Source organism: Narcine bancroftii, chromosome 2, assembly GCF_036971445.1.
Source record: "Narcine bancroftii isolate sNarBan1 chromosome 2, sNarBan1.hap1, whole genome shotgun sequence".
NCBI classification, from domain to species: Eukaryota; Metazoa; Chordata; class Chondrichthyes; order Torpediniformes; family Narcinidae; genus Narcine; species Narcine bancroftii.
This window is the reverse complement of record NC_091470.1, coordinates 101,913,041-101,939,047: the sequence shown is the minus strand read 5'-3', so window position 1 is coordinate 101,939,047 and position 26,007 is coordinate 101,913,041.

Below are 26,007 nucleotides of genomic sequence, written 5' to 3'. Positions count from 1 at the left end.
CTTTTTTTTAACAAATCCAGTTTGGTATTGCCTTACTAGTTTCAGTACATAATCATTCAGTCTGTTTGCTTGTGATTTTGCTATTAATTTATGATCTGTATTCAATAATGATATCGGTCTGTATGAAGATGGCAATAGCGGGTCTTTTCCCTCTTTTGGGATTACTGTAATTATTGCTGTTTTACATGATTCTGGTAAGTTTTGGGTCTCTTCTACTTGATTTATGACTTCTAGGAGGGAGGGATTAATAGATCCTTAAAAACTTTATAAAACTCTATCGGGAATCCATCTTCATCTGGTGCTTTATTGTTTGGTAGTTTTATTAATATAACTTGCATTTTTTTGAGTTTTAAAAGGTTCTGTCAATTTATTTTGTTCTTCTATTTGTAAATGTGGTAGTTCAATGTTAGATAAAAATTCATCAATTTTGTCATTTTTTTCTTTATTTTCAGTTTGGTAAAAGATTCTATAAACAATTCTCTCATTTCTTAATCTTATTATTAGCAGACATTGCTTCAACACACAGCCTTTTACAAGTTAGATTAAGAGTGTTTGGCTCTTTTTAATTTTGGTCTGGGTACTATTTATTCGGTCTTGAAAATGTTTGAGCTAGTGTCTCTCATTGTTCCTTGTTCGAGAGACACAGATTCACCTGTAGACTTAATTGTACGTTGGCCACATGTAATTTATTCAATGTCTTTTTATAACGTTTACCCAGTCTTGCAACTCAGATAATCACCCTGTTGATCCAGGAATTCAACTGCTGGGTCAGTGCCTCTCCACACCTTGAAATAATATTCCTCAAAATTATTCCAAGTAATTTGTATGTGATAGTACAGATCTATCACCAATGTACATAGTGTATATAGTTACTGTATCTAGACTGTGCTTACAGCGATTGGCTGAGAGCTAAGCCACACCTATTGTTTGGGCCTTAAAGGGTTGTGTCCCTAGCCAGGTCGGATCATTCCGGACTGGTCGGCCACCTGTGAAGAGCTCCGGTCTTTTGCTAATAAAAGCCTTGGTTTGGATCAACAAGTCTTTGGTTCTTTCGACGAGCTCTACAATTTTATTAGCAAAAGGAATTTTTTTTGAAAGGGATGGAGCGTTTAACTCGGCCAGAAAAACTTGATATCGACCCACAGTCAGCTACAGCCTTCAAAGCCTTTAAGTTCTGGCTGCTGAACTTTGAAAACTTCCTGAGATTCATTCAGGTAGAGGAGGATAACCAGCGTCTAACAGCATTGCTGTCTATGGTGTCCTTGAGAGTCTACGAGAACATCCAGGATGAGACCACTTACACCGCAGCCATAAAGGTACTGAAAGGACTGTATGATCAACCGGTGAACAGAGTTCATGCCCGGCTCATGCTTGCGTCGAGGAAACAACAGCCCGGTGAGTCCAGCAGGGCATATTTACAAGTATTAAAGGCATTGGGCAAGGACTGTAACTGTGTGGACAAAACTGCTGCCGAGATCACTAGCGACCTCGTCCGGGATGCCTATGTGGCTGGGCTCAGATCGAATGAAGTGAGGCTGCGCTTGCTCGAACAAGGGGTAGAAAAACTAGAGGACGTGGCCCGGATTGCAATCACAATGGAGGATGCAGCCTTAAAATCCACCGAGCTCTCTAGGGACTGGACCCCACATTCTGATGTGAGTAGAGTGCCCTTCTACCCTACCCCTGACGGCCTGTCGGCTGCTGCTACCCTGCCCCGTGCGAACCCGAAATGTTATTTCTGCGGGAGGAACAAGCACAGCAGATCCCAGTGCCCAGCAAGAAAAGCCAGGTGCCAGAAGTGCCTTAAAAACGGCCACTTTGCTGCAGTCTGTAGGTCTAAAATGGCCGCCAGCAAACACAGTGCCTCGTGTGAAGCCCAATCGCCGCTATCCCATTCAAACTCTTCTTCCCCAGAGCTCTCGTCCAATGAGAGCGAGGGCTCCCCTGCACGGCAACGCCTGACGTCACGGAGACGCCGAACCCGGAAGGGGCAACCCACCGTCGCAACCATGGTGATGGCCTGCCTCTCGCCCGCCGCTGCTGCCGCCGCCACAGTCACCCCCGGGGCCGACGCTACCGCCGCTGCTGCCGCCGCCACAGTCACCCCCGGGGCCGACGCTACCGCCGCTGCTGCCGCCGCCACGGACACCCCCGGGGCCGACGCTACCGCCGCTGCTGCCGCCGCCACGGACACCCCCGGGGCCGACGCTACCGCTGCTGCCGCCGCCGCCACAGCCACCCCCGGGGCCGACGCTACCGCTGCTGCCGCCGCCGCCACAGACACCCCCGGGGCCGACGCTACCGCCGCTGCTGCTGCCGCCACAGACACCCCCGGGGCCGACGCTACCGCCGCCGCAGCCACCCCCGCGGCCAACCAGGTGCTCACCCTAGCGTCCATCGCTGACGACCGCCAGGGCCCGACCACCGATCACGAGCAACTACAAACCCCACTACTTACCATTCACCCGCCACAACAGCACTTCCGGAGGTTCTCCAACCTGCTCCTCGAGCGTTGACTACGTCATCCCGTTGCGTGACGTCATCCCGTTGCGTGACGTCATCGCGCAAAACTCGCCTGTCAACTGCTTCAATAACATTAAACCAGCAATGCTCTCATCCCCTCACCAGAGCAATGGAACTGATTAAAGTGCATGGACACTACACCAATTGCTTATTTGACTCTGGGTCAACTGACAGTTTTATCCAGCCAGATCTGGCCCTCCATTGGGGACTTGACATTATCCCCACTACCCAGAGGATCTCATTAGCGACGAGGTCGCACTCGACTGGGATAAAGGGGTATTGCATCGCCACGCTGGAAGTACAGGGCGTGACGGTCACCCACTTTAAATTATTCGTCCTTCCCCAATTGTGCGCCCCAGTGTTGCTGGGATTAGACTTCCAGTGTCAGTTCCAAACGGTGTCCCTACACTTTGGGGGACCCCACGCCCCCCTCTCGGTCTGCCATCGCCATCGCCCCACTCCCGAAGCACCCGAGCAACCCGCCCCCGTGCCCCGGGGCCAATCCTGCGGCCTTTCCACACTCCGGATTGCCCCGCCAGCACTCTTCGCAAACCTCACCCCTGGCTGGAAGCCTGTGGCCACCAAAAGTCGGCAATATAGTTACGAAAACAGGCAATTCATTAGGAGTGAGGTGCGTAGATTGCTGGATGAGGGCATCATCGAACCCAGTTCAAGCCCCTGGAGAGCCCAGGTGGTGGTTGTCAAGAATGGGGAAAAACTACGGATGGTGGTCGACTACAGCCAGACCATTAACCGCTTCACACTCCTGGATGCGTACCCCCTGCCACGCATCACGGATGTGGTGAACCAGATCGCCCAGTACCGCATTTTCTCCACTATTGACCTACGTTCGGCCTACCACCAGCTCCCGATCCGCTGCGAGGACCGACCATTCACGTCCTTTGAAGCGAATGGGCGGCTATATCAATTTCTCAGGGTACCATTCGGGGTCACAAATGGTGTCGCGGTCTTCCAGCGGGAAATGGACAGGATGGTGGACCAGAACGGGCTAACCGCTACCTTCCCGTATCTGGACAATATCACCATCTGCGGCCACGACATGCAGGACCATGACGCCAACCTAGACAAATTTCTTCAAACTGCCCGTCAGCTAAACCTGACTTACAATTTGGACAAGTGTGTTTTCCGGACCACACGACTCGCTATTCTAGGTTGTGTGGTGGAAAACGGGATAGTCATGCCAGATCCTGACCGCATGCGTCCCTTAATGGACTTACCCCCCCCACATACCCAGAAAGCTCTCAAACGCTGCCTGGGCCTTTTCTCTTATTACGCACAATGGGTTCCAAACTACGCCGACAAGGCACGTCCTCTTATCAAGACCACCTCTTTTCCCCTCTCGACCGAAGCCACAGCGGCTTTCGATCAAATCAAATCTGACATCGCTGCTGCGACGCTGCACGCGATCGATGAGTCTGTCCCGTTTCAAGTCGAGAGCGATGCATCCGACTTCGCCCTGGCAGCCACCTTGAACCAGGCCGGTCGGCCTGTAGCCTTCTTCTCCAGAACCCTCCAGGGTCCGGAGAGTAGACACTCCTCGATCGAGAAGGAGGCCCAGGCCATAGTTGAAGCGGTACGTCGTTGGAGACATTACCTCGCTGGGAGGCGCTTTACACTGTTGACTGATCAACGCGCGGTCTCCTTCATGTTCAGCAACACCCAGCGTGGTAAGATAAAAAACGACAAAATCGCCAGATGGAGAATCGAACTCTCCACCTTTAACTATGACATCCTGTACCGGCCTGGTAAGCTCAACGACCCGCCTGACGCGCTCTCCAGGGGGACGTGCGCCAGCATACAGATGGACAGACTACGGAAACTCCATGAGGCGCTCTGTCATCCAGGGGTCACTAGGTTTGCTCACTTTGTCAAGGCGCGCAACTTACCCTACACAATTGAGGAGATCCGCTCCATGACCCGAGCCTGTTCGGTGTGCGCCGAATGCAAGCCCCACTTCTTCCGTCCGGATAACTCACACGTCATCAAAGCCACCCGCCCCTTCGAGCGTCTTAGCGTAGACTTTAAGGGACCCCTACCGTCGACCAACCGTAATACCTACATCCTTACGGCCATCGACGAATACTCCCGCTTCCCATTCGCTGTGGCCTGCCCAGACACCACTGCCGCCTCAGTGATACAGGCCCTTCACAGTATTTTCACCATCTTCGGGTACCCCAATTCCATCCACAGTGATAGGGGGTCCTCATTCATGAGTTCAGAGCTGCAACAGTACCTTCTGGAGTGTGGCATTGCTTCAAGCAGGACCACGAGCTATAACCCACGCGGTAATGGCCAGGTCGAGAGGGAGAATGCCACCATATGGAGAGCGGTTACACTGGCTCTCCGGTCTAAAGGTCGCCCCACCTCTCACTGGCAGGAGGTTCTCACTAGTGCCTTACACTCCATCCGCTCCCTCCTATGTACTGCAACAAATGCCACCCCCCACGAAAGGATGTTCCTTTTCCCGAGGAAATCCGAATCGGGAACCACTGTACCGGCATGGCTCACCGTCCCTGGCCCCGTCCTTTTGCGACGCCACGTCCGGCACTCAAAGAATGACCCCTTGGTCGACCGAGTGACTCTACTCCACGCGAACCCACATTACGCATACGTGGAGTTCCCAGACGGGCGGGAGGACACTGTTTCGGTGCGGGACCTAGCTCAGGACGCGGTAGACCCAGCAAACCCCCCAACTCCTTATGCTCCAGGCCCCGTGCCGCAACAGAAGGACCAACAACACCCCAATGACTCGGGCCACCCTGCCGACAAAACGACTGGGGAATTGAGCGACGGAGCAGTCGCACCCGATGAGCCCGCTGGTGACACCACTCCAGCGACCCCAATCCCGGCACCACGGCGGTCACGCCGGATGGTCAGACCCCCTGACCGCTACAGTCCTTGACCTACCCCTTTTCATTCTCTCCCTCGTTTTTGTTTTTTTTTTTTTCCCCGGGTCAATTCTCCAAGAAGGGGTGAATGTGATAGTACAGATCTATCACCAATGTACATAGTGTATATAGTTACTGTATCTAGACTGTGCTTACAGCGATTGGCTGAGAGCTAAGCCACACCTATTGTTTGGGCCTTAAAGGGTTGTGTCCCTAGCCAGGTCGGATCATTCCGGACTGGTCGGCCACCTGTGAAGAGCTCCGGTCTTTTGCTAATAAAAGCCTTGGTTTGGATCAACAAGTCTTTGGTTCTTTCGACGAGCTCTACATTGTACACCTGTGATAGTGGTGACTTACTGGTCCATAGATGTTCATATGTCAGATGTTCATTTTCACGCAACAGTGGCACACCAGGAATCTTCCAATATGAGGCCAGTGGTTACAGAGAACTCAATATTAGTTATTAATAACTAATATTAATATAACAAATTAGTCAAATCTCTCCAAACTATGTAGTGTGTGCATATATGTGTATCTGTGTGTGTGATGTGTGTGCGTGTGCATGTGCATGTATATGTGTGTGTTGGATGGGTTGTGTGTGAGTGGGGGGGGGGTGTGTATGTGTATGTGTGTGCGCGCATGTGATAACCAAACCATTACAGCTTAGGCATATTCCAAAGTCAAGCCCTCAATCTATTGTTGAAATGTAGACTTTTAAACTGCAGCATTGAAGTCATCACGAAGGAAATGGGAGAGAATAAGTGATCGGATGCCGAAAACTCACAAATCCTTCTTGAGTTTCTTCCAGAGAAGTATCCTTTCAAATGAACAGTTGTCAAAACTCCCCTTTTCCTTGCCTAGGGGAAAATGAAACTCGGGACTTCCATAATGCTTCCAAATCCCAGGTACGGGTCAATCAAAATGACCAATAATTTGGTCATGATCCAAGGCAGCAATTTTCCTGACAGGGAGAATCGGCCAAATTGTCCGTTATCACACAGGAAATTCCTGGTCAGTGTTCGAGGAGAAGGCCACTGGACATAAAGAGTTCTGTTCTTTCAGTGTTCCTCACACAGGAATCTCTCACCATCTGTGTCCCTGGAAAAAGTATCCAATGTCTTTTCTCCTCTTCAAAACTGCAAATTTGGTACAACCTGTACTGGCCCTTAAAGTGATAATCACACGAAATGAAACAGGAGTTCTTAATAGTATCCACACCCAGTGACATTGGCTTTGGTCCAGTTTAGAAACTTTTATAGGGGCCTTGTAGTTTTAATGTTTATTGTTTTTCAAATCGTCCAGGTAAACTACAGAGTCTCTTGAATATGATTTGTATAGAATCTCTCTTGTTCACTGGAAACAAAGCAGTTTACTATTTTGGTCACATAGGTGGTGAAAATTATGTTGAACCATGTAAATTTACTTTCAAAACTAATGTGAGAGACTGAAATCAACTCATTGGATTCATCTACCAATCTATATAGTTAACCCTCTCTCAGATCTGTTTATGTCCCAGGTTCCTGCTATAAATTCAAGACCCCAATCTACAAGAAGAAAATCTGCAATACCAGGTACAACATTATGTCAGTGTTTTCCTATTGACAGAGTTTACCGTTCAGGGTAACCAAATATTTTACCCCATTTTCAGCTCCTGTCTGAATTTCCTCTGTGTCAGTCCATAGATGCGGTGTTGGTGGAGGAACTAAGTAGTTGTAACATGAACCCCGTTTCCTGGTGACTGAATATGGGGTTACTGTAATACTTGTCTGTGTAATTGTAGATTGTGGTTTGCCATTTAAAGGAATGGATAAAATATGGTGTCCAGAGGATGATGAAATTGCCAGACAGAGCAAAAAGCAAAATCATGGACTTATTGCGGTCCTCTCTCTTGGGATCATTGCAATTGTCTACGTTACTCATGAGCTCCTTATGGACTTTATTGGACTTTATGATGTGATTGACAGTAAGTGTATTGAGCAGAAGGATGAGGATAATTGGTACCAAAGGATTTAAAATGCTGCTGAACCACTCCATTGCTCCCCACCAGGGTGAGGTAAGGTAGGCAGCAGTCGCAATGCAGAAATAAGGGAGATTTTCAATTAGATATTTTGGTTCAAATGTAAAGTTATAAGGGACATTCCACAAACAGGCTAGTGTGACCACCACTGCTGTAACAAAGTTTGCTGTCCATTGGGTACAATACCTGGGCCTCAGACTTTGACATGAAATGGCCACAAAGTGATCGAAGGTGAAAGCGACTGTAAACCACACAGAGCAATCGAGGGCAGCCAATTTTGCTACAATTATCATGGTGAAGACTGGCGTGATGAACAAAAATATTTATTGGCAAATGAATGTTGTTAATTCTCTTCAGTATCACCTCAAAGATCACCACCTTGAGATCCGCTACTGCCATGGCAACCAAATAGCGAGTGATGCATTTGGAGAGTCCGCATTTCCCCCGGCGCAGGATGAAGATCGCCACCAAGTTCACTGCGACAGGAGAAAAGGAAATGATCACCAGACCCTGCAATTAATCCAATGCAGAGTAAATACAAATGATTGACCAGCATTAAAGAATAAACTGCAGGAGGTGGAAATCTGAAATGAAATAAAACATTCTTGAATCTCAAAATGGGTCAGGAGGCAGTTGTGGCAGGGAGAGAGAGAGAGGTTTAACGCTTCCCCAAAGTGGGAGAAAAAGTAATCCTGTTGGTTTTAAGTTGTACAGAGTGGAAAATAAGAGTGGATAAGACAGAAGGGGAACCTGTCATACAGGGCTGCACGATGTGAACAATGATGTTTGTTGTTCACACCACGAAACCCTGAATTAAAATGAAAAAGACAAAGATGTGATAACAGCAAAGACTGAAACTTTGAAATAAAAATAACAAGCTTTAGCAGATGATCTCTGTAAATGGAATCATGCAAAATATAAAAAGGCCCTTTTGCCCATCATGGTTCTGTTGACCTATTTCAAGCTCATTAGTTCTTCTCAATCTGACCGATGTTCTACAACTTACAAAAAAGCACTTGATGCATGTTTCAGATGTCAAAAAAACTCCTGACACCAGAGGACACCAAAAACTCCACGCAGATAGTACTGGAGGCCAGAAATGAAAGCAGGTAGATGAAGCTCAACTAACTGCACCATTGAGCAATGCAGTTTAAATTTGCTTTGTCCAATGTGAAGAATTGCAAAGCTGAAAAGTAGCACACGAGAAGAAACAAGAGCAGAAAATAAAGGAGCATAAATAGGTCATTCAGCCCATCAAGTATTCCCAGCCATTTAATCATGTACTGATCCATTTCCCCACTCAGCACCACTGCCTGGCCTTCTCCCAATAACCTCTGATGCCCTGGCTAATCAAGAACTAATCAATCTCTGCCTTAAATGCACCCAATGGCCTGGCCTTCACAACCTCCTGGGGCAACAAATTCCACAGATTTACCACCCTATGACTGATGAAATTCCTATGCATATCTGCTCTAAGCAGACACTCTTCAATCCTGAAGTTCTGGTCACATGTCCTGGACTCTCTCACCAGGTCATCTACGCTGTCCACACCTTTCAACATTTGAAATGTTTCAATGAGATCTCCCCTCATTCTAAATTCTGAAGAGTACAGGTCAACATGCAAGATTACCCTCCTCCCTTACCTATCCCTTCACCTGACCTCCTCCCCATAATTGCTGCTGCCCCCTCCCTCCCTTTCCCACCTATTACCTCCTGCCTTTGTGACCACCCTCTCCCCAAACGCTATTTTTTCCAGATGCCTGATGACATCTTTCCATCCCTTGATGAAAGGGTCTAGCCTGAAACGTCAGTTATGTATTTTGATCTTTGCTGTATAAAGCACACTGTTGTGACCTGCTGAGTTTCTCCAGCTTTGTGTTTTTAACGTTACCTTCAGGGGATTCCTAGGTCTCTTTGCATCTGTGTATTTTCAATTTTCTCCCCACTTGGAAAATAGATTGCCCATTTACATTTTCTATCAAACTCCACGACCCTATATTTTCTAATGTTATATTTTATTTGCCACTTCTCTGCCCATTTTCCTCATCGGTCCAAGTCCTTCTGTAGCCTCCGTGTTTCCTATTGTTAGGTCTGCTTTGTTCGAGAATGAGTGAGTCAGACACCAGACTGAGTCGAAATCAAGGTTCTTTATTACCGGATTGTAACACTTGCAACTAACAGTGTTAGTTGGAGAAGGCGCATTCTCCCGATATCAGCAAGTGGTGTTTTTTTTATACCTCAGGACACGCACTTAGTAAATTATCATACCATTACATTGTCCAATGAATAAGCTGTTGCTACCCTTCTCTGTTAGTCTGCTGCACATCATCTTGTTATTGCCACACTTATCTTGAGCGTACAAGGTCATACCTGCATCCTGTTATTCCTTAGTACTGGGTGACTCCTTCTCCGGTCCCAACTCATAATGTTTTTACCTTATAATCCCTCCTTTGTCCTCTTTAGAGGACAATCTTGCCCTGACTATGCTACCACCGCGTTACAGTAGTTTGCCTATTATTGCCAAGCTCTATACGGGTTCTGTTCACGGGGTTTTTCGGCTGGTGGGCGAGGGCCCCCCCAACCCTCTTTAGCGTATACCCCATCCATTTCCCTGATCCCATTGCCCATTTACAAGTTTCCTCCCCGTTTTCCCCCAAGCAAATAACTGGCTATCCCTTCTAAGCATTTGTAATTAGTTAAGATAAAAGTTAACATTTGTGCTACAATCTATTTTATAATATTTGTTCTACAATCTATTTTATAATCCCTCCTCCCTGTCGCATTCTCCATCAGACTCCGGATCGATCTCAGCATTTTTTGACGCCTCCTGTGACGTGAGATAGTCCCGCTCCGTAGCTTGTAGAGCTTGATATTTTGGAGGCAGCTCATCGCGGTTGGCAAAGGCTCTCTCAATGGTCCTCATGACCAGCGTTCGAATGCATGGAATACAATAACAGCCACAAGTGATAAAAATGGATACAGAAATGAACAATCCTAGGAAAAGTTGTCCCAACATTGTGCCCCATTTCCCAAACACTCCATGTAACCAGGACAAAACAGGGTTAGAGACTCCAGATTGGTCTTTTAATTCCTTCGCCAATGCCTTAAGTTTTGTCAGCCCCTTAGTGAGTGACCCATCTGGCCCTGTGTTATTAGAGACAGAAGTGCAGCATAGATCTCCAAACATGGCACACACTCCGCCTTTTTCCGCCAGGACCATATCAATCGCTATCCTATTCTGAAGCGTCATAAGGGAAGTAAGTTTCTGACAGTTGTTGGTGTACTGCCTCAACAACGTCCCTGGTCAAATTTGTAAGGCGCTGGACATTATAGTGAATTAGGTTGATCCTATTTACGTTTTTATTTGCTGTGATGGGAAAGATTGCACTAAATATAGGAAAGTTTTCAAACCCAGCTGCAATCTCATCAGCTAGTTTAAATTCATCCGGTATATTCCGGGCTTGGCCAATTGCATCAATCCACATCCCGTCAGGGTTCTTTCCTTCTGGCCCCAGGAGTCCAACACTCCTTCTTCTTCTCCACATCCAACCCCCTGTGTGGTGTAGATCTAGGGCATCCTCATCCCCCACCTGCCTTTCCATAATCAGGACTGGCACATTAAGCGTTACTAAAGCACACCAACCATTCCAGTTAGAGGGGAGCCAGTTATACAGCGCTCTACCTCCGCAAAACCACCAAATATCTGCCCTAGCCTGGGTCAATCGGGTAGCATTTCTGCTGCCCGTGAGATCAACATGAGTCCTGCACGAGTCACTGGGTAGCCAGCCCATGTGGAAAGCGTGTGCCGCTGTGTTGTTATTGGCGAAGCAAGTAACATTACTTATGCCCGTGGATCTAAAGATAGGGAGGGGTCACATTGGCCGGAGCTATGGGAAACGCCTGTTCCCATGTCAGACACCTATTCAGTGGGTTAGACTCTGACATTAGGTTCAAGGCGCAGTCCATAGCATCTGTCTCCTCAAAAATCGATCTGCTCATCCGTAACGTTGGCCTTCCCCGGGCACAGATCCAACAGTTTCCATACCTTGCCTGATCCGCATATTTACCCATCTGTTCTATCCAGGAGTTTGTCTCATCTATACCTGTCTCAATTGCTATCTTCTCTCCCCTGGACAGCTTCTTATTATCAAATTTTCGCACTACCTCCTCTGTAGAAGTGGGTTTGGGTATGTCCTTTATGTAGGTTTGTAAGTCAAACCTCACCACTCCCCAAGGGTCTTTTCCACTTACAGACACTCCAATCATTAGGTAGAGGAGATCTCCGACTCCAGGTTCTCTCCCTGTGCCCCCCTCGCATGTCTTAGAGCTCCATCCCTTCATATTCCACGGGTTGTTCAGCCGCGCTTTTACTGCCAAAATCAGGGGATTTTTGCCTTTCATAGTATGGGTAACGGCACCATGTATCAGGGAGACCTTAGTGAAAAAATTATAAAGGGGTCTGCTGGACCCTTTGTTAAGGGGCTTTCTTATCCATCTAGTGTCGGGTCCTGACCACCACCAAACCTCACCCCAGGACGGACATACATGTAGGCCCCACTCCGGATATCCTCTCTGAAAGTTACATATGTAAACATCATATCCTCTCCAGGACGCCTCATTCCTACCACACGCTATTACACTGCATAGATCGAACTGGAAGGTGCTATCCTTGTCTTTATTTATCTTCAGAATAACTTTGGCCCCGCATGGATCCGAACTACTCTGTTGGCTTGTTTGGCAACCCATCAGCAGGAATGCCCATAGGGCCCTCCGCATTGTTCACATGAGTGTCATCATATTTTCCAATACTCACTACTTGTTGTTTTGCCTTGGAGCAAAAGGTAAAATGATGCCAATTATTATCCCCTGGTTTGTCAATTCTTACCGACCTATCTGTCACGGCGGTAACAGTGTATGGTCCAGTCCATCTAATTTCAGTCCAATGTACCTTCCCTGGTTTACGGATATACACCAGGTCTCCCTCCTTCACTGGAACTCCTTCAGTGTCCGGGTTCTCCTTATTTGCATTCACCACCTGTTGTGAAACTAAAGCAACCATATTACCCAGCATCTGCATATAATGGTCCAGTTCCACTTCCCTTTCTTCCCAATTCTTTACCCAGGCTGGATCAGTCTTTGGACTGGGCATGGGTCGACCCGTTAGAATCTCGTGCGGTGACAGGAAGGTATCTTTGGCCTTCTCTTGTCGCATAGACATCAGTACTAATGGCAATGCCTTGACCCAATTCAACCTGGTCCCACCCAAAACCTTTCCTAATTTGGATTTTATCGTCCTGTTTGCCCTTTCTACTAGCCCCTGGCTCTCAGGCCTATAGACACTACCGAAACGGTGTTTGATCCCTAAGTATTCTTCAACCTGTCGGATCAGCTCATTCTTAAAGTGGGACCCATTATCAGAGCATATTCTGCTGGGGACCCCGTAGCGGGGTATCAACTCTCGTGTCAGCCAGCCTATTACACTATCCGCATCCTCCCTCTTCGTTGGGACAGCCTCCACCCACCGTGAGAACCTATCTACCGCCACTAAGAGATATCGGTATCCTTCCTTTGTCCTAAGGTCAGTACCCATATCTGTATAGTCAATATGGATCTCTTTCCATGGGGCTGTCGGTACTGAAAATCGTAAAAGCAGGTGGGGTAAGGTGATGCTTTGGTTATGCCCATTGCAGATAGTACATTCAGCTCTAAAGTTGTCAATGTGCTCGCGTAAGTGGGGATTCCACCAATGTTGTTTAAGCGTATTATAAGTTTTGGTGGCGCTAATGTGAGTCGGCCCATGTGCTTCTTCAAATAATAGCGGAAGTAATTGGCGGGGGGCAACTATCGTACCTATTGGGGAGCGCCAGACATGTACTGTCCGATTGTCATAGATGATCTCCTGTCGTGTAGCACCGCGTTTCATCCATTCCTCTTTCTCACTTGGGCTAGCTTTTTCCTGTATTTCTATCAGGTGTTCATTATTTGGTGGGGGTCCCTCTCCCTCCTTCTCTTTTTGGTCACTCAACTTACTACTATTTTCTCTTCTCTCTAATTCCTCTTTTTTGCCATTGGACCTCAGAATCATCCCCTGTATAGGTTCTTGATATCCAGTAACCTGTTTGGCTGCTCTATCAGCCGCCGTGTTTCCTTTCCCTTCCTTTGTGTTTTGTAGGGAATGGCCTGCCACCTTAATTAGGCTTAGAGCCCGGGGAAGCATGACTGCCCTGACAAGTCTCCGTAAAACCAGATCATGTCGGACGTTTTGTCTGGCTGCAGTCCGAAAGTCCCTTCTTATCCAGCCTGGTGCTTCAATATGGAGTGCACTCCAAGCATACGCAGAGTCAGTATAAATGTTAACCGATTTACCTTCGCTCAGCTCCAATCCTCGTATGAGCCCTATCACTTCTGCCAATTGTGCTGATGCCGGTTGGGGGATGATAGAGGACTCTACTAGATAGGGTGCATCATCCACCCATCCTACCACTGCATATCCTGCCACATTACCCTCTGAACTTTTATAGAAACTTCCGTCTGTAAATAACTCCCAATCCACCTCCTCCATGGGTTCCTCAAATAGCTTCTCCCTCAGCTTGGAATCTATCTTGACTCTTGCTACACAGTTATGCGTCTCCATAAATGCCGAGTTCAATCCTCTAGCCATGTTGGAATAGTTGTCCCTTGGCGACCTGAAGGTGATGTGAGGACCCTTAAGGGCGTCCTCCATCTTAATAGATCTGTTGGCCGAGAAGCTGAAGGCACTAGACCTTAAAAGGGCTGAGACACTGTGGTCTGTATTAATAACCAGGGGATGACAGAGGACAATATGTGCGGTTTTTTGTATCGTTCTAGCTACTGCTGCGAGATATCGGAGACATGGGGCCTTTCCTCTTTCTACATTGTCTAGTCTGCAACTATAGTAACTCAATACCTTCCTTCGTCCTCTATCCTTCTGATGCAGTACTGAGCTAACAATGCCCCCAGTTTCAGCCACGTCCAAGTGGAATTCTTTACTATAATCCGGATTAGCCAGGCTGATCGTTTTCCCCAATTCCTGTTTAACACGCAGGAAAACCGCCTCGCGTTCTACATTCCACCTGACTGGTTCCTTAAGCCTCCGGTGACCTATCTCCGTGACCATTTCCCTCAAACCCTGGGTCAAACTCACATATCCTGGGACATAAGTTCGACTGTATCCACAGAGCCCTAAAAATGCTAACATGTCTTGTACTGTTGTCGGTTTTCGATAACCTAGTATCGTTTCCCGATGTGTCTCGGACATGGCCGTACCATTTTTACCGACGAGTCTTCCTAGGAAAGTTACCACCCTCCTTCCGATCTGAAATTTCGACCTCTTTACTTTAAACCCTGCCTCACCTAGGCTCCTGAGTAAAACTGCTGTCCCCATTAGGCACCCATGTGCCGTTCTTCCTGCTAATAGCAGGTCATCTACATACTGAATCAGCGTAACATCTTCTGGGAGCTTCAATTTCACTAGGATTTCACTAAGGGCCTGATTGAACAGTCCTGGACTGTCCTTATAACCCTGAAGTAATCTAGTATATGTGTACCGATTCTCTTGGTAAGTGAAAGCGAACCAGTCTTGGCATTCCTCGGCTAATTTTAAGCAAAAGAATGCGTTTGCCAGATCAATGACAGTGTAGTATTCGTGATCTGGACTCAGAGCCCTAAGTGCAACGTATGGGTCTGGGACTGGTCTCCCGATGGTCTTGGTAGCAGAGTTAATTTCCCGGAGGTCGTGTACCATCCTCCAGTCTTTTCTATCTTGTTTGGGGACGGGCAAGATGGGCGTGTTCCACATGCTGTCTGGTGCCGCCCTTAAAACCCCCGTCTCCATTAACCCTCCTATCGTTCCCCTAATACCCTCCTCCTGGCTGGGCGACAGACGGTATTGTTTTTTCCATATGGTTTCTGCCTGGGGTTGGCTAATTCTAGAAATACCTCCCCTTTTATTGCTCCCACATCGTAAGGCCCCGTTGTCCATATTTTTGGGCTCAGATCAGAAAGATATTTGTCTGAGTCCCCATGATCAATATTTTTTCCTTTTATGGGTCGGTCTCTTTCTACTTTCTCAATTACTACCCGGTCCCATGCTTCAATATTCAGTCTGACAAATTTCCCTCCCTCCAAGGTGGAATATCCCGGGACTTCCGTCTGCCTGTATTCACACCCCATTGCCTCCTTCACCATCGGTCCCAACTGTCGGGCGTGGTGATCTTTGGAAATTCCCAAGGTTACATGCGGTAAACTTTCTACTCCTAAGTGGAACCACTCTATTTGTTCTTCCGACAAGATAACCATAGCAGCTATTTCATCCTTTCCCACAAAGATAAATGGACGAAGTGGGTCAAATTCTATTTCATCCCCCAATTTTCCGCTTTTGAGCGTTCTCTCTATTTGCTTCAGGGCTCCTTCTGCCTTCATTTTTATCATGATAGTTCTGACATCTGCAAGTGCTAATTGTTCCTGACAGGTTTCTCGCTCGAAACAAGAAATCCATGGACCAGCCCCATTACTTAATGGAGGAAGTCTTTTCATTAGACTCTCTAAGTCCATTCGTGACCAGGGTACATACTTTTGATTTCCCCACCCCGTGATCAGCAATGGGCATTGATAACTCAATTTTTGGGATTTTTGTTCCATCTTTACTCTTGGAATACATCTATTTTGTCCTCCCTGTTCAGACACCTCTTCGTCACTACTGTCACTGTCCCCGTCAGGTCCTGATGTCTCAGAGTCGGAGGTATATCGTTCACGCTTGTCTCTAAGATAATTTCTTCGGTCATTGTCTAGTGGTTTCACGTCTTTCTCTTTCATCCTAACTATGTCCAGGCGGGCATGTCTACTCTTCTCCTTCCCGAGTTCTCTTGTGCTACTTCCCTCCCATGGTGGGTCGTATCTCGTTTCCTCATCTGTACTACACTTCTCGTCCTTTATTCCTATTACTGTTCCTCCAGTTTGGAGTTCTGCTGACAGTGTTGGAGTTATCTTTTCCATTTCTCTCAATACATCTACCATTAATTCTTTTTGTTCCTTACTTATCTGCCCTAGCACAATCACATCTTTGTTTAAGTTTTCAACGTTATCCTGAACCTTTTTCATGTTCCTTTTCTGTGTCTCTAAGTCTTCTTCTATTTTCTTGGATCCTGTGGGGGTCTCGATGTCTATTAATCCCCCTTTTATTTTAAGTAAAGGGGCCTGTAATCTTGACTGATGTGTCCCCATTCCCGATGTTCCCGTCATGTCCCAGTGTTTCAATATCTGGATATAAGGGATGTGACTCCTGGGTCCCATCTGGGGTGTCAGGGGTACCTTGTGACTCAACGTATGCATAGGGCGGGGGTCTACAAGCTATTTCTACAGGGGCCATAATAGGTGGGTTATCAGGGAGACTAAATTTCTCGAATAGAGCTAGGACATCGCGGTAACGCATCTCCTTGTCTCTCATCTTTTTTGTGCAGACTCTCGATTAAAGATTTTCCTTTTTATGTCTCCTTTTGTTTCTTCCAACTTATCTAAGACCCTACGCTTTAGAATTTTGTTTCCCTCACCTGTCAGGAACATCTCGGCGCTCCTGGGTAACCACCCCATCTTCCTCCAGCGATCTACACATTTTCGGAGAATTCTTTGTTTCTCCAATGCCTCTTTACTGGTATTTCGCTTCTCTAATTCCTGATTAATTTCTCTAATAACTTGGTCAAAGGTCTTAGCAGGCAACTGTGCAGCCATTGCTGTGGGGTCGCTTCCTAATGCCTCTCTTAATTTAGGTTCTTGTCCGTTTAGAGGATCTATGTTAACAAAAATCGCCTTTAAAAATGTCTCCTTGCAGGCCGGATGACAAAAGTTTTTTAGTGAAACAGTCTCCAAGTCTGGTCCTCCGGTGGACCTCAGACTGTCCTGTACACTCTGATTGCTTGTCTTCCACTTTCTGTTTTCCCAAAGAGGTCTGAAAGTTAGGTTACAACTAGGAAACCAAGTTTTTGAGCTATATTTTTGTCCAGTTTCCCTGTACCAATCTATGAATTTATGTAACTTTATCTCCTTGGTGATGCTGGGAATACCTTCATTTAATTTGTCAAAAATATTTCGAATAAACCGTGTGTCTCTTAAGATTCTGTCAACTTTTTCATTGTTATCTCCTACCTGATCCGGACACAGCTTTTGCAGTCTTTGGTCGTTGCCCTTGTTCAGCAGGCAGGCATCTCTGAGTACTCTTTTTGTCGTCTCAAGGTCTCTAATGTCCGCTGTGGTATTCCACCACGGCGAATTTGGGAAATAAATTCTTAAGTTTTCAAGTGTACAGACATTATCATACCTACCGGACATTAATAAGCGAGTCTTATACAATGGAGACCAATAAGCCTGAACCTTCGTTTTCTTTCAAAGCCCAACCTTCACGTGGGAGATTTCTCCTCTTAATAACCGGTTTAGGGCAGAAAACTCAGGTCCCCAATTGTTTTTAGACCACCTTCTCACTCTATTGGACTTTGCAACGTCACAATAAAGACTTTTTAAACTCTAGTAGTTTGTTGGCGAAGCACTTATCAAATGTCACTAAAACAACTTAAGGACTTTTATAGTTTTGTCAGTAAACACTTACGTGTTACAATCCTGGCAGGTGATGACCTTCAATTATGATCGTCTAATTTGTCCGATCTCCAGTTCTTACTGACAATCATAAAGATTTTAAGAGAGAGAATTTTGTTAAAACAGGCTTCTCTGGACCTTTTTGTCAGTCGGCTGAGATGATTGTCAAGAAAAACAGAAACCGTCGTCTAGTATCCACTCACCCATCACGTCGGGGTCACCAAATTGTTAGGTCTGCTTTGTTCGAGAATGAGTGAGTCAGACACCAGACTGAGTCGAAATCAAGATTCTTTATTACCGGATTGTAACACTTGCAACTAACAGTGTTAGTTGGAGAAGGCGCATTCTCCCGATATCAGCAAGTGGTGTTTTTTTTATACCTCAGGACACGCACTTAGTAAATTATCATACCATTACATTGTCCAATGAATAAGTTGTTGCTACCCTTCTCTGTTAGTCTGCTGCACATCATCTTGTTATTGCCACGCTTATCTTGAGCGTACAAGGTCACACCTGCATCCTGTTACTCCTTAGTACTGGGTGACTCCTTCTCCGGTCCCAACTCATGATGTTTTTACCTTACACTATACAAGACCTGCTCCTCCACCTACCTTTGTCTCATCCGCAAACCCATTCACAAAGCCATTCAATCCATTATCTGAATAATTAAAACACAACAAAAATAAAAGCAGCCCCACTGTAAAAGCAAGTGGCAGCCAAGCAGAACATGATCCTTGTTTTCCAACTCTCTGCTTCCAGCCAATCAGGCAATGCTCCACCCACACTCGTATGTTTTCAGTTATACCAGGGCTCTTGTTCAGTATCCCCATGGCACCTTATCAAATGCACTCTGAATATCTGAATACACAACATCCACTGCTTCTCCCTTATCCAGCCTGCTTGTCACTTTCTCAAAGAATTCCAATTGGTTTGTCAAGCAAGATTTTCCCTTGAAGAAACCATGCTGGCTTGGCTGATCCTGTTATGTGCCTCCACGTGCTCTGTAAACTCATCCTTTACAATCAACTCCAGCATCTTCCCAGCCACTGACATCAGGAAAACCAGCCTATAATTTCCTTTCTGCTGCCTTCCAACCTTCATGAACAATGGGGTGACAAATATAATTTTCCAGTCCTCCGGGACCATGCCAGAATCTACTGATTCCTGAAAGATCATTACCAATCCCTTCACAATCTCTCTTGCTATTTCTTACAGGACCTGACATTGCAATCCATCTGGTCCAGGGGACTTATCCACCCTTAGACCTCTGATGCCCTGGCTAATCAACAACCAGTCAATCTTTGTCTTTATCTTTCAGTTTCACCTTCTGACTTGAAATAATAACTCACTCACTTACCTTCCCTGACACCCTTCAACACTGGCAAACTGCTAGTCTTCCACAGTGAAGAATGTTGTGAAATATTCCAAATCTCTTTGTCTCCCATTATTTAACCAGTAACGTTTTCTCATGGTCTTTATCTAGTCTCGCTTCTCTTTTACCTTATGCATGTTGTTAAAAACTTCCCATCCTCTTATCTTCTCATGAATGTTGGCTTCCTTCTATGCTCTCTCTTTTGCTTTCACATTGGCCTTGACATCCCGAGTCAGCCACAGTTGGGACATTTTACCATTTGAATATTTCCTTTATTTTTGGTATGTATTTATCTTGCACCTTCCCCATTTCTTCCAGAAACTTTATCCATTGCTGCTTTGCCATCTTCCCTACTAATACTCCAGTTCCTCTCTCATGCCACCATAATTTCCTTTACTCTACTTAACTACCAACACATCTGACTGTACCTTTAGCTTGTTAAAACTCAAATTAAATTCGATCATATCAAGTACAAGTTTGTTTTTGTATCCAGAAGTTGTATTTGGGATCTGAATGGTGGGAATAGAAGAGACAAAAGGGCAGGTGATGTGGTTACATGAAAGAGTGCTGAGCAGAGCAGAATGGTCGTTTTCAGAAATGGATGAGTGGATCAGGGAGTCAGGGAAAAAAATGGGACATTTGCATGTTGAAAGGAAGGTAAGTTTGTCCTGTGGTGACAACAGGTGGTGGAACTGTAATATCCTTGTTACACATATCTATTTGCCTTGCTCTCTCTCCCAGACACACACATTCTCTGCCTCTAATATATAAAAATGTATATTTGCAAGTTTCAGTTAAGAGGAGAAAGGAACGTTTACTTGGCATTCACTAAACATTGCACTTTGACTGGTTCCATTAACTTACCTGTAATGCCAACGGCTGCAAGAATGGGATAGTAGATACGCTCAAACACCAAGATCATTGGATAGTCCATGTTGTGCTTCAACGTAAGTTGTCGACCGCCACTGTCTGAAATGTGCCAGTTTAGTTATGTCAGCCCTCTAAGGAGAAAGGAATGGTCCGCGGGGACACTCAGCTAGAGTGCACTTTGTTATATTCAATTAAACAACATAACTTACAACCAAAGCCAGAATCTGTTTCACTGACTAGTTCTAAAATGATCTTGTAATTTCTTTGCAAAATACAGAATTTCCAAATAAATCCACACAAGGCTGCCTTAGTCAACACCCAGGGATTTTTACTCCCATTTGCATATCCTTCCCTTGACCATCTCCACACAGGTGTTGGTTATTCAAAGAAGCGAACTCACCTTTTTGAAGATGATTCAGAATCTGACTTTGTAGAATTTACCACAAATGTACAAAGTTTCTTTGCATCAGTAAATCAGGTGGAAACCTACTGAGCAACATTAGTTGTGAGATGAACATAGACAATTTCACAAACACTTTATCCACCAATTGCCTTGTTTGCCACATGACTATTGGCAGTTTGGTTTTACAGACAGACCACTTGACCAATCATATTATGTAATCATGAATTTACAATTTTTCGCGCAAAATATTGAATTCATTAACTTTACATTTTAAACATACTTTTTAAGGTTACAGTGACCTTGTTTTTGCTGCTTGCATCTTATGTGAACTGTTTTCTGAAATGTTTTCTTAAATCTGCATTCTACTGGTCTAAGATTCTCCTGTCTGAGGATGCCTTTTGGAATTCCCTCAGCTCCAGAAATGTTCCACAGGACAATGGAGCACATCATAGAAATCATAAATGGGTAGGTGTGTACATGGATGACATACTCCTATGGGGATCCAAACAAGAACAATACAACAAGAGGATCATTAAAGTGCTACAGCGCATCCAGAAACATGGATCAAAGTTAAACAGAGAAAAATGTCAGTTTGATATGCAAGGAATCACCTTTCTGGGAGATAAACTGTCAGAGGCAGGTGTAGAGCCAGACAAGAGTAAGGTGAAAGCAATTTTAGAGATGCCTAGACCCACTGACAAAAAAGGCATACTGAGAGCAATGTGAATGATCAATTTCATGGGTAAATTTGAACCAAATCTGTCTTCAAAACCATATACCTCAGGAAGTTGTTACAGGACAAATATGAATTCAAGTGGACAGACAACCACAAGGGAGAATGGGGACGACTGAAGACCATTCTAACTACAGGACCTGTTCTTTTGATATTCTTTGACACATCCAGAAGGACGGAATTATCTATGGACACTTTAAAAGATGGACTGTACTACTTCAGGCTGTAGGAGAGATTGGAGGCCAGTACCATATACATAAAGGACGATGACAACATCTGAATGTTGATATGCACACATCAATAAAAAGTGTCTAGGTCTGGTCTGTGGACATGAGAAATTCCACAGAAAATTCAGCCGGCACAGCAACAGGAAACACCACCAGTGCTGGACAGTAGTGGACCAGCAGAGCCGGCACAAGCACCTGAGTTATGATACTGTCGTACGTCAGCTACAGGGGCTGAAGACATTCTATGCCTGTTTTGAGAAGAAGAACCAAACAGTGCCTACTAGAATCCCTGAAAGTGCTGAAGACTCGATGATATCTTTCTCTGAGAGCAATGTCAGAACATAATTTAAGAGGGTGAACCCTCACAAGGCAACAGACCCTGATGGCGTACCTGACAGGATACTGAAAATCTGCACCAACCAACTAGCCAGAGTGTTTTCTGACATTTTCAAACTCTCACTGTGGCAGTCGGAGGTTCCCAGGTGCTTCAAAAGGGCCTCAATAATTCCAGTACCCAAATAGAGCAGTGTGAGCTGCCTCAATCTACCGCCCAGAAGCACAAACTTCTACTGTGATGAAATGCTTTGAGAGACTGCTCATGGCTGGAAAGAACACCTACCTAAACTTGTATGTGGGCTCGCTGCAATTCACCCACTGCCACAATCACTCCACAGCAGATGCAATTTCGCTGGTGCTCCACTCAGCCCTGGATCACCTCGAAAACAACAATTCATACAAAGAGCTGCTCTTTATATGCTACAGCTTGTCCTTCAATACATTATTCCCTCAGTGCTGATCAAGAAGTTACAAGCCTCTGTATCCCACTCTGCAACTGGATCCTTAACTTTCTCATTGGAAGTCCACAATCATCACGAATTGGAAACAACGTCTCCTCCTCCTCACTCCATCAAGGACGTGAGGTGGTGTCTTGAAAAAGTAGCCTCTATCCTCAAAGACGCTCAGCACCCAGCCATGCCCTCGTCACTCTGATAGCATTCAGGAAAAGGTAAAGGAGACCAAAGATGAGCACTTAATGGCAGATGGACAGCTTCTTTCCTGCTGCTATCAGATCCCTGAATAATCAATGAATTACTCAACTGCCTTACTTTTCGTGCACTATTTTTTGTAGTAATGTTGTAAGAATAAATTCTGATTCAGAAATGTAATAGGTGGAGGTTTCAATACAGAATTACGGGATGTTGTTAATTATAATTCTGGGCTCGTACATAAAATAGAAAAGGATGCTCCTCAAACAGGTCAATACCCACACAGTTGTTATAACCATGCTTGGGGTCTAAAGGATACAATATCTTGGTCTTGGATCTGATAGCGAATGCAGTTTCCACAGTTTCAAGAAAGTGTAAAGTACTTTGCAGTTTTAAATCCAAAAGATGGTTGTATTTAACAAAGCTGTTGGTGGGTATCCCAGACTTCAGTGATGCTCACAGGTTGGAATATTTCATTGGAATTTGAAGAATTGTGTGGAATGTTCTTGAGGTCTGTTGACAGGTGAGGGGGTTGCAGTCCTGGTCTAGAGTGGGGAGCAAAAAGTAAAAGGCATGTCTGCAAATTCTGTTATTGAGAGTCTTGTATGACTTTTAATCACAATTGTTTTTTACTAAAAAGAACATGGTGACTTTGGACACGGTTTAAACCTTCATGGGGAAAGGAAATTCCAGAACAAAAGAGTTTATGTCCGACTTGCTGAATGTTTCCAGCATTTTCTGAGTTAAGACCTCTGTAACTGTGTCTTTACTTTCAGTCAGATCTTTCTCTGTGGAATGTTCAGATACGGTGTAAATTTCAAGAAATACCTTACTCAGCCTTGCATTTAAAAAAAATCGTTAGTGGATAATAAAACTGTTAATGAATTTTCTGTGCCTACAGTCCACCAAGGAGCCACCTTAATTCTCTGTTGATCTGCCACTGTTAACCGACACATTGCTTCAGCACGTTGTATTTTCCAAGGTAGATAAATAGTATTAGTTACTTTTGAATTCTGTTCCAGTTGCTATTTATTCTGTCTTGAATTTGGCAAAATGTTTGAGCCAGTGTTTCTCAATTTTCTTGTTCGAGGGATACAGATTCACCTGTAATTTCAATTTTATGTTGTCCACATGTAATTTATTCAAGGAATTCAACTATTGGTTCAGTGCCTCTCCACACCTTGAAATAATATTCCTCAGAATTAATCTATGTAATTTTTACACCTGTCATGGTGGTGACTTTCTGGTCCATAAATGTTCTACCCTCCATTCACCATTTTCACGCAATAGTGGCACATCAGCAATCTTCCAGTAAGAAGATAGAACTCAAAAGTTATAGTGAGAATTTGAACCATTCCAAGCCTTCCTTAAAAGCCAAAAATAGAGTGAATTTCACCTGGCAACTTACTTTTAAAGATGCCTAACCCCTATCGTTTTTAAAATTCCCCTTTCTATCAATATCTTCTGTAAAGATAGATTTAAGTGTTTAGAACTTTCCACATTTGCTTCCAAACTGGCCCTCTCTAATTGTCTTCAAGTCTTCAATTGGGACCATTCTATTCTTTCTAATCTTCTCCCAGCAAGTGGAGTTGAATGCTATATGTAGGATAGATTTTCTGTGAATGCAACTGACTTCTCTTCTCTTTTAAAATGATTTTTATTGATATTTACAACATAACCAATAAAACAGTATGTAGAGCACGTCGAAAGAACTTGTTGATCCAAACCAAGGCTTTTATTAACTAAAAGACTGGAGCATATCACAAGTAGGTCGACAAGTCCAGAATGGCCTGGTCTGGCTAGGAGCAATCCTTTAAGACCTGCCAGTAGGTGTGGCTACACTCTCAGCCAATCACAGTCATCTTACACTACAATCTGTACATATACAAATTGGTGATAAAATCTGTACTATCACACAGTACAATTATACAATGTGCTGCAAGATTCTAAATAAAGATTTTTTTTAAATTAGAAACCATTCTCATGATAAGGAAATCCAGAGCACAATAATGACAATAGAGTAAAATTTAACAACAAAAAAACCCATGAAAAGAAAGAGAAAAGAATTTTCAAGCCCAATCCTTTTTTTAAATTTTTTAAAAATTTTCACACTATGAACCATACTGACCAAATACATAGACATTTTTCTCTTATATATATACAGTGTCATTTTCTCCCCTTTACCCCCCCTCCCTTCCCTCCCTCCCTCACCCCCCAATCCCATTTATTCAAAGTTCAATCTATATGATACATTAAACCCATTAAACAATGTCGTCACTTAATAAAAATAAACAAGAAATTTGTGTCTTCTACTTTTACATACTGGGTCAGTTCATTTCGTTGTCTTCTCCTTCTGTCATTTTAGGTGGTGGAGGTCCATGGTAGGATTTCTCTATTGTGTTTCATGTACGGTTCCCATATTTGTTCGAATATTGTGATGTTATTTCTTAAATTATATGTTACTTTTTCTAATGGAATACATTTATTTATTTCTATGTACCATTGCTGTATTCTCAGGTTGTCTTCTAATTTCCAGGTTGACATAATACATTTTTTTGCTACAGCTAAGGCTATCATAATAAATCTTTTTTGTGCTCCATCAAAATCGAGTCCAAGTTCTTCATTTCTTATATTATTTAGAAGAAAGATCTCTGGGTTTTTTGGTATGTTGCTTTTTGTGATTTTATTTAATACCTGGTTTAGATCTTCCCAAAATTTTTTTACTTTCTCACATGCCCAAATTGCATGAATTGTTGTTCCCGTTTCCTTCTTACAGCGAAAACATCTGTCTGATACTCTTGGGTCCCATTTATTTAACTTTTGGGGTGTGATGTATAGCCTGTGTATCCAGTTATATTGTATCATGCATAACCTCGTGTTTATTGTATTTCTCATGGTTCCGGAGCATAGCTTCTCCCATGTTTCATTCTTTATCTTTATGTTTAGATCTTGTTCCCATTTTTGTTTAGATTTGAAGCAAGGTTGATCATTGTGTGGACGGACGTGGCTCCACATCATATAAACATCAAGTGTCATCAACTTGGAGAGGGACAATGCAGCAGCAAAATTCCAGAACAAAACTCATTTTTAAGATTATGGTAACAGTCCATAAATCAGCTCTATATCTTATGAAAATTAATATTTGAATCCTTGTTTATTTTTGAAGTTAAACAAGACATAATTTCTCTTAGCCATTGTGTGTGTGTAAGTGCTGTGTTACCTTTCAACTTAATCAGATTTTCACATCTGGCCATCAATGAATAAAAGATAAAATTTGGATTTGAATTGAAATCTCTTTTCGATTCGCTTGTTTCTCTTATATCTTCATATATGGCAAAGACAACACCCCCGCTTAAATAAAG